This window comes from Manihot esculenta, chromosome 13 (assembly GCF_001659605.2).
Source record: "Manihot esculenta cultivar AM560-2 chromosome 13, M.esculenta_v8, whole genome shotgun sequence".
Taxonomy (NCBI): Eukaryota; Viridiplantae; Streptophyta; class Magnoliopsida; order Malpighiales; family Euphorbiaceae; genus Manihot; species Manihot esculenta.
Genome location: NC_035173.2, coordinates 11964222 through 11974646, shown reverse-complemented (window position 1 = coordinate 11974646; position 10425 = coordinate 11964222). Strand labels below are relative to the sequence as shown.

The window sequence follows — 10425 nt, the reverse complement described above, 5'->3', positions numbered from 1 at the left end:
CCTACGGCAGCCACTCCGACGCTCAAGTTAGTAAGCTGAAGAATGGAGCGAGAGTACAGTAATGCTTAGAACTCAACTGTAGTTGTGTGAAAATTGCGTACTTTTGTCTCTACAATCATTAGGCTTTATATTGTAAGGAGATATATTTAACTATAATATTTTCTGAAAATACGCCTTGTGTCGGCTAATTGATAAGAGATCCCATCAGTTAATTGATCGGTGATTTTGTAATTACAGACGTAACGACAATCTGTTGGATCATACCTGCTAACGATAAAATTATGTGTAGAGATGACGAGTTTTGATAAAAAACCAGGTGTTATGATGTCCTTGTGTTTTTTTAATATGAAACTGCATATCAATTTATCATACTTATATTATGTAATCCTATTTTACTTTCATAACTTATTTTGGATAATTGATTTATTTTAATGCAGATAAAAATAATAAAATAAAAAAGTGTATATTTGGAAAATTAGTAATTAAAAAATTTCAAAAAAAAAAAAAGCAGTGCCTATAAAGATTAGTAAAAATATTAAATTAATTAATAGTTTATAAGAAAAAAGATATGTTCTCACATGTAGGAGGGAATCAACAACCGGGTCATATAGTAAAGGCAAAAGCATTTCACGTCACGTGGGAACTGAAGCGTGTTACCGTCTCCGACCATTGAATCACGTGGTGGACCGCTTCCACTAGAATCTTTCAACAGTCAACAACTAAATACATACCATTATCTGGGGAATAAAATAACCACCAGGAATTAGGAAACCCCCTAAAAGCAACTGAAAACAAACTAACCCGACAGTTACGGTATTGGCTCATTTAACTAAGTCAAAGGATAAAAATTAAATAAAATAAAATTTATAGAAAAATCATAAAATTTTATTTTGTGTTTCAATTTCTCCGTTATTAATTTTTAATATTTAATTTTTATAAAAATATAATTATTTAACATTATATATTGATTCGACTTACGCTCTAAATTTTTAATTAAACTTATGAAATATACTTATTAAATTATTATATTGTATAACATGTAATTACTTAACAATTAAAAATTTAGAGCTTAAGTCGAATCAATATATAATGTTAAATAATTATATTTTTATAAAAATTAATAATTAAAATATGATTGTATCAACTGATATTTTGTGTAAAATTAAGGGTAAAATTGTATATTTAGCACGTTAATAAAATTATTAACTTTAATTATTATTCTGAATTTATATAGTATTATAATTCTTAAAGTTTTATTAATATTAAAATTGTTTAATATTTAAAATTAAGTTCCTCATTAAATTTAATTATGAAATAATTAAATCGGATATTTTAGTATCATCACATTTTCATTCTTAAAATTAAAAAAAGTTAATCTTTTTATATATAATAGAGAAATTTTATAATTCATTATATATAACTGAAATTTAGTTATTTCATAATCCTTAATTACTTTTTCCATAAATTTTAAATATACTGGTTAATAATTAAAATAATTAAAGATGTTATAGAAAATTCTATTATTTCTCCCTTTTCACACAAATAATTTTAAAAAATAAATATAAACTATTTAATGATGCTTTTATATAAAAATATATTTACGTTATCTAATTAGATTATAAAATGCAAAATATATAACCTATACATATATATATCTATAACTAAAATTTCATGAAATGTAATTTAAAAAAAATAACTAATTTTTTTATAATATTACGAAACAGATAGATGCTCAATTTTTTTTCATACTATTCTGTTAGTAGTATTCTCAACGATCAATCTGTAGGTCATAATTGAATATTATTATTCGTGTATTTTAAATATTTAAATATAATTTTATAAAGATAATTATTTATTTTTAGTGTTAATTTAATTGAATTTCGAGTAAAAATAAAATTTATATGACTATATTATTGTGCAAATGAAATTATAATGTACTTATAGTTGTGAGATTTCTATTACATTTAAATAACGTCTCCAAATGTTTCTAGTCGATGTTCTTATTATTATTGGACAATGATTAAAACTGTTGATATTAGTACATATTATATTCTTTCGTTTTAGAAGAAATAAATTGATCTCATACGTTGACATATGTGAAATATCTATAATTAATATTTAGACGCTTATTTTATAAATAAGTGCACTGAACTGACCCGTCTGAAAAATTCATATAGAAAATAACTTATATCTATAGATTACTTAAGTGATGGTTGTATAAGTGATCCTTTAGCTTAAAATGAATAAATAATCTTACATAAGGACTTTTATATTTTGATTTATCTTACACGTTGCTTGGTTAATGAGTAACAAATGGGGATGAATTGGATACATTAAGAACTATATAAAAGTATTTATGTGATTGAAATAGAATTCATCACCTTAAGTTAAATTAAGGAATGTCCTATTCGTTCTCTGCTAGCATTGATCATAAAATCTTTGCACAAGATAGAATGAAATTAGCAAATGAGATTTGAAATTTCAATCAATATGTCAATAGCTAATAAATGAAAAACTAATATGATTTAATATTGTATATACGTTCCACGCATCAAATATTAAATCGGGACATTTGTGATAAAGGGATATTAATTGCATTGACAAACCATGTACTAAAAGATTAAGTCAAACTACTTTTGGCATTCTGAAAATTTTGATAGTTTTGATATGTTGCTAGACAATATTCTTAAATTTCAAATTAATTAATTAATTAATTATAATTATTGTCAACATATTTAGAATCTAATGGGTCTCACACATAAAGAATTGCAAAAGAAAATAAAACGAGAAATTAAATCAAGTAGGACTTGATTACAGATAAATTGGCATTAGATAAAATTTTAATTTGAAAAAATTATGATTTTGATCTAATTAGTTAAGTTGGGACTTAATTAAAACTGTCTAAGATTTATATGGTTTAATTATTAAAGTTCTGAATCATAGTTGTAATTTATTTATTTAATTAGTTAAATAAATAAATAAATACTATTATGCTAAAACTCTAGGGTTTGGAAAACCTTTTGATAGCCTCCAGAATCTGTAGGAAAGGCAGAGAGCTAGCACTCAAAATCTCTCTCCTTCTCAATCCCTTAGAACTGCTCTAAAATTTTTCGATTGCTATTTTGTGTGGATACCATTAGAGACCAGACACTTGGATAGTTTGTGATTTGTGACAACCCAATCAAAACGAACGATCTCGTATTTTGCTGCAAATGAAATAAAATGTATTCATTTTTTCTTTAATTATTATTACTTTTTTCGTTTAAACGTGATCTATATTGGTAAAAGATTTTGTAACACCCACAAACCGATAGTTAGAATAGTGACATCACTAGATATGAGTTAGACTATTTCACTATTAGAGCAAGTGGCATTAGGGGAGATGTTAACTTACTCGAGCTACTTAGGAGATGTGCTATCATAACTCTAAACTGCTAATAACTGAATTATAGAAAACTCAAATAAAAAAAGGACATATCTAGAAATAAAGTAGACAGTGTGATTAGCGAGTTGAAAACGAGTCACTTTCGGGAGGTGCTTAGGGTTTCCCGATGTGCTTGCTCCAGGTGCTTGTTAAAATCCGTCATGCTTACTTAAGTGAAAAGGACTTCTAAAGACTAAAAGCATAATTTAGTAGATCAATCTATGAATATTGAAAGTTTGAAGACTAAATTGAAACATGGTAAAGAGTTTAGTAGGTTAAAGTATGAATATGAAAAGTTTAAAGATAAAATTCAGCTTAATCCTTTATTTTTTCCACCTCTTCACCTAAACCCTCCATGTGTCACCTAACTAAGTATGAAAGAAATGACAAAGCGAATGAAAAATGGGTTGTCTTCTTCTACCTACCTTATGGCCATAACTTATACCATTTGAAAACAAAAATCTTGTTTTTTCCTGCGCATGCAACAACTAGTTCAGTCGACTATTATGCAATTAAGGCAACTATTTTATAATTCAATGGTACGTGACGTTGTCAACCATGTCTCCTCTACGGCATAAAGTGCTATTGCCGGGTTAAGGAAGTCTGGTTTTCCAGTCGATATACCAGAGAAGTGTGGTGTAAGAATTTTTTTAAAAAAATTATTACTTCTCAAAAGCTGATATAAATAATTAAGGATGCAGTTAAACAATCTTAATGTTCTTTGATACCCTCTACAGTCACAGTGTTCATTATGGTTAACAACATGGTAATTATATAACTCTCTACCTTCTGCAACTAATTCTTCTTTAAACCTTAATACCTCTTGTCTATTTGTTAGATCTATTAAAATTAATCTTTTGATGACACTTAAGATATTATCTGACATTAAAATAAATAACTTACAATATCTTCTTGCTGGAATTCTTCTCCCCAACCTGTTGGTATGATGTCGGAGAAAGGAGTCTCTGCAGATTCTAGTTTAGTATACCAGACCAGATAATCAAATTTTCCAGAAGGTTCTCCAAGAGTGTCTTTCACACCAATTAACTCGTTGACAGGAAGATTTCTTTTTCGGTATATTTTTGCTGTCTCAGATTTGAGAGAGATTTGAGATAATTTCTTTCCAAGAGATCGATGATCAAACTTAGAAAAGGAATTTTTCATTCATGAAAAGGATAAGTACAAGAGAGATTACAAAGGAAATCTAAAAACAAAGAGAAAATTTTGTGCTCTTGGGATTTTTTCCGGTGCTCTGCCTCTGGGCTTAACCATCCTTTTATAGAGCCTGAAGGAATCTTGATGTCGTCATGGCATTCGTCAGAGTTTTTGTCTTTTTCTTCTTTCTTATCTACTTGGAATCTACTTTTAGTAGTGCGGTGTCCACTAAGGCCAGGTGGCTTCATTTGGCTCGTCTGGGTCCTGGCTGTCTTGGAAAAGGGAATCTGACAGTAAGTCCTCGTCATCTGAGTCACTACTTTCTTTAGTGCGTTTGAACTTTGTCCTGGAACTTTGTCCTGGAGCTTTCTCCTTTTTCCAGTGGCTTCTCTTTTGTTGTTGCAGTGTCACTCAATTCTTCAAGCGCTAGTGATAAGCGTTTTTTCAGCTCTTCTTGTGGAATGGAGTGAAATAACTCCTTGATTAATTGAGTCATTTTTTACTTTTCAGAAGATTCTTCTGGTTGTTTAACCAGGTTGATAATTCTTTTATGGTGAAATACTGATAAATTACTAAAAAATTCGAACTTGTCCCACCATTTTATCATTACCCTTCTCGTTAACCATTTTACATTATTAATGGTAAATTCGTTAAACTTTTTGGGTTTTTTAGCAGTTAATATATAATCCCATCTGGCGATCCATGGTATTTTATACCGTATTGTAAATTCAAGTATGGGATTTGGTAGAGATTGATTAATCTCTGCAAACTGTTTATCAACAGTTCTTACCCTGTCTGGTAGAATTATTGGAAAGATTCCCCAATTGAAAAACCATTCATGAAACCAGGGAAAAAATTCTTTAATTTCCTTTTCAAGCTGGAACTGGATAAACCAACTGAATTTTTTCTGTCTATTTTCGTATAACAGAGCTCCAGTCCAAGCTTGGATATAATCAAAGTAACTATACCACCTTGGTTTCCCGTATCTCAACTCTCTTTGTTTAAAGAGAGAGTCACCCCATTGTTCACTGGTTATGATGCTTTTTATAATGAACTTACTATAAGCCCATTGATGACCAGTTCTCTCAGTGGGTGCAATTTCAACAGATCCAGTTTCTGTGAGTATGGCTTGATAATGTTCAAAAGCCTTTGGAATAAATGGTACTGTTGAATGGTGTTCTGTATAATAATCAGCTATTTCATATGGGTTTAGTTTTTCATATCTTTTTTCAATAGGATTTAGAACATAATAGCTGATAGGGATATAAGGGTAATTTACCTCTTTGTCATTTACCGGCTTAATGCTTATTTTATAAGCATCATCTCTGACCCGATCCGATTCTTTAACCAGTGGAGGCTGTGACTCCTCAAACTGTCTTTTGGCCGGAGTCCTTGAACTCATGTCCTGTAAAAAATTCTCTGGTTAAAAAATCAGGCAATGAATTCGTTTCTCCTTTAATAAATTCAATGTCAAAATCGAAGACAGATAAAATAGCTTGCCACCTAGCAAAGATTTGCTTGGAGGCGATGTTTTTAACACCTTTTAGGAGTATTTCTTTTGCACTTTTGCAATCAATCCTAATTAGGAATTTCTGATTTAATAAATCAGATTCAAATTTTTGAACACATAGGACTATTGAAAGAATTTCTTTCTTTACAGTAGAGTAATTTACTCTTGGTCCTACCCATATGCCACTAATGAACCTTACTAGGGTTGCTTTAGCATTAATCCTTTGTTTAAGGATTCCTCCATACCCTTTTTCAGACGCATCTGTTTCGACTATTTTGAATGACTCAGGGTGTGGAATGGCTAAACATGGAAGGGTCTTTACCCTTTCTTTAATCTGTTTAACTGCTAAGGTACATTCCTTGGTCCATTCAGGGGGATTCTTTTTGAGTCTTTGAAATAGAGGCTTGGCATCTTGAGCTAGGTTTTTATAGAAATCAGCTACATAATTCAGACTCCCTAAAAACCGTTGCAGCTGAGTTTTTTCTTTAATTTCATTTGGAAATTTGCTAGCAAACTCTATAGCTCTATTTATAGGAATAATAGTGCCCTTAGCAATGTTGTGTCCTAAAAACCGAATCTCAGTTTGAAAGATTTTTATCTTCTTTGCTGAGACTACTAGACCGTTTAATTTAACGATCTTTTCAAACATTTTTAAATGCTTGAAATGCTGGTCTATTGTCTTAGAGAAAATTAAGACATCATCTATATAGACTATAGAAAACGCTGAATAAGCATTGAAGATCTCGTTCATTATTTTCTGGAACTCCGAAGGGGCATTTTTTAACCCAAACGGCATGACGTTCCATTCATAATGTCCGAAAGGCACTGTGAATGCCGTCTTGTACTTGTCTTTTTCAGCAATCTGGATTTGCCAATATCCAGATTTGCCAGTATCCAGATTTCATGTCAAATTTCGAGAAGATAGTGGCCTCATAGAGTCTGTTTAACAGATCTCTTTTATTAGGCAAAGGGTACCGAACCCATCTAAGCGCCTTATTTAAGGGCTTGTAATTTATGACTAGTCTAGGGACACCTCTTTCCAATTCGGCAGCGTTTTCTACGTAAAACGCTGGACAGCTCCATGGGCTACTACTTTTCCTTATTAGCCCTTTTGCTTCTAGCTCAGCAATTTCTTTTTTACAAATCTCCAGGTGTCTGGGTCCCATAGCTATTGGTCTAGCTTTAGTAGGGATAGCCTTTTCAGTGAACTCAGGCTCATATGGCAAATTTACCACATGTTTTTTCCTAGTCCAGAATGCATCTGGACTTTCAGCACAGATACTATTTAGTATCTCTTCTTGGATTATTTTAATCCTTTGTTGAACTTTAGGCTCTTTTAACCTTTCTTCTATACTTTTGTGGACTACCTCCTGTTTTAAGGAGTTGATAAATTTAGTTTTACTTTCTACAGTGCTTTTTAGCACATCTATCTCTCTTACCTTTGGTTGAGAGGTGAAATGGAAGGTAATTACCTTTCCATTTATCTTTGTACTTATTCCTTCTTTAGTTACTTGCTGAATAGGATACAACATATGCAAGAAAGGATTTCCTAAGATAACAGGATGAGATAATCCTTTTACTATTAGGAAAGGGATTTCGAAACAAATACCTTGGTTGCAGATAGCGGTGTCTTTCAATTTGTACCTTACTGTCATTTTGCTTCCGTCTGCAGTATGCAATTCCTCAATTGTTTTCGAGAAATATTTGGAAGGGACTAATCCTTCATTAATGCAGTTTAAGTCGACTCCAGAGTCGATTAATGCATTTGTCTCGAATAAGTATTCTTTATGCACCACTATCGTTATTTTCGTGTGCCACTTATGGGTAATTACCCTGTCAGTCATGTTGATATAATGGAGGTTGTTGACATCTTTGACTTCTACGCTCGCCTGTTCTTCTTCTGGTTCTTCTATGGCTAAACGTTGCTGTTCATTTAACAGCTCTAGGATATTTATCCTTTCTTTCAGCTCTTTGATATCAGTTTTTACCGAGTTGAGTTCTGATCTTAATTCTGCCACTGTTGGTTCTTTCTGTCTCTTTGAGTTTTTAACTCTTTCTAAGATCTCCTTTAGGTCATAAGGAGACTGCTTGCTATCAATCTTCTTTTCTATCGGGTTATATGTAGATGTACTGGAATCTTTATCTTTATAAAGGTTGATATAAGTTTCCAGCTTCTCTCTTTTCTTTTCTGGATTTTCAATGTTGTCAATTAGATCCAGAATGAGATTATCTTCTCTTGTTAGTACCAGGAGACCATTCATGGCACATAGCGACTTATAGTAATCGCAGTTCCCTTCGCATTCTTCTTTCTGTTCCTCTTCTTCTTCTGTACTACTATCTTCTTCTTCTGTTGTATAGTCGAGAGCATTGAGTGCCATTACTTCTTGCTCCGAATCCGTTTCATTTAGCAAAATTTTTGCTAAGGCTTCTTTTAAATCTTCTTCAATTGTTAATGCTTGGATTTGCTGCTTCACGCGACACTTGTTGGCATAGTGTCCTACATTTCCACATTTATAGCAGACTATAGTTTTCTCTGCTTTGCCTTGGTTAGGCTTCCTTTTATCTTTTGACCTATGCCTCTTTTCTGGCTTCTGGAATCTTTTATGTTTTTCTTTGTAAGGACGTTTGTCTTTGTAGAAGCGTTTCATTCGATGACGGTGGCGGCGAATGTCCTCCTTCCTTCCCCTCGTAAATTTCGTTGGCGGAAATTTAAGAGGTGGTAGTCCATACTGTTCACAGAAACTACCAAGAATTTTTTTTCCATAGAACCGCTCCTTCTGCATCTGCTTATGAATTTTTAATTCATTGCAAAGAATGATTCCTGCAGTTACTACTTCAGAGGCTAGTTCGCCATATGTATATTGGTGATACGGCACATTACCGTTATGCTTACTGCGTATTTGATCTCGTACTCATTCAGCGAAGAGTGCGGGAAGGCCAGCCAAGAATTTTTCTTTCCAGACATTATTTTGGCTATCTTCTTTGGTAAAGACCAGAGAGAAGAAGGTATCTTTATACCATTTGAAATGAGATAGATCTGGGCATCGCAGATTTATTAACTACTCTTGCACTCTGTCAGTAAACATACTTACTGATCCAATAAAGTGCAACCCTATAGTATATAATAGGGTGTTGACGACGTCTGGCACTTGTCGTTCTCCTTCTTGTTTGACCATATTGAAGATTTGAGCTTTTCCTTCATTTGAGACATATAAGTCCCACCATCCTTTTAGCTGGCCGCTGAACCCTGATATTAAGGCTCTTGCTGCTGCAGGGTCATCATTACCCTTTGCTCGACAGGCTGTAGCATGCATGGTCATGTATTGAAGGACATTTTTGATTTGATAATCAGATAATCCATCGATATTCCATTCGATTATGGAAGATCCATCCACTTGGACGGGATTATAGCTTACATCTTCATACTGCAAGTTGATAGGTGATGGTCTAGGGTAATATGGCTTCAAGTCCATAGTTGCCTATGCTTTAGGATACTTTATCCTATTTACTTCAGCTGGTTCTGTTTCTCGTAGCATAGATTCGAGCTGAGCAAGTTCTTCTTCAGTTTGCTTTTCTTTATCTTCTGTCTCGATCAAAGATTCCATAGTTAATGGAACAATCGATTTTTTCTTTGTATCTTCTTTTAGTCCCAGTTGAGCCAATCTTTTGGTTAATTCTTCTAGCATTTCTTCTTTTTTATCTAACTTGATGTTGATGCTTTTACTATCCATGGGTTTAAATAAAACCCTTTCTTCCATTTTAGTGCCTGATGATTCTGCCTTTTCCTTTTGTGGAAGAATGTCTACTCCTGATGGCTGAGCTGCTATTTTTGAGACTTGATTCTCAACTCTGCTTAGCTGTTGCCCAATTGTATGAAGGCTCAGATTGGTGAAGTTTTGTTGCCGAGTAGCAGGATTTTCACTATTGTCAGGTGAAAAGGGGATACACTCCACTTTAGAGTTTTCTGTGGGCTTGTAGATAAGGTCTGTCAAGGGTGGATGCATGTCTTTGAGAACTTAACTAAGTATGAAAGAAATGACAAAGCGAATGAAAAATGGGTTGTCTTCTTCTACCTACCTTATGGCCATAACTTATACCATTTGAAAACAAAAATCTTGTTTTTTCCTTTCTTCCATCACACCTTTTTAGGTGACTTGATAAAGTTATTTTTAGAGAGTTTGATGTGATTTTGAGTATGAATTGGTTATCTAGATATTATGTTATAGTTGACTGTAAGTTAAAGCGAGTTACACTTAAAACATTAGAGAGTGTTGAGATTATAGTTGTGGGTGAGAGGTCAGATTACCTCTCTAATGTCATATCTGCCACTACAGTT

At 32.6% G+C, this 10425-nt stretch overlaps 1 long non-coding RNA gene across 1 annotated transcript; it reads right to left on the bottom strand.

Moving 5' to 3' along the window:
- Positions 1-556: 556 nt before the first annotated feature.
- LOC122721541 lies at positions 557-2713 on the bottom strand. The gene is made up of 2 exons (XR_006348202.1): positions 2382-2713; positions 557-737 (listed from the first exon to the last, which is right to left on the bottom strand). It is a non-coding gene; the product is annotated as an uncharacterized LOC122721541 (long non-coding RNA).
- Positions 2714-10425: the final 7712 nt, after the last annotated feature.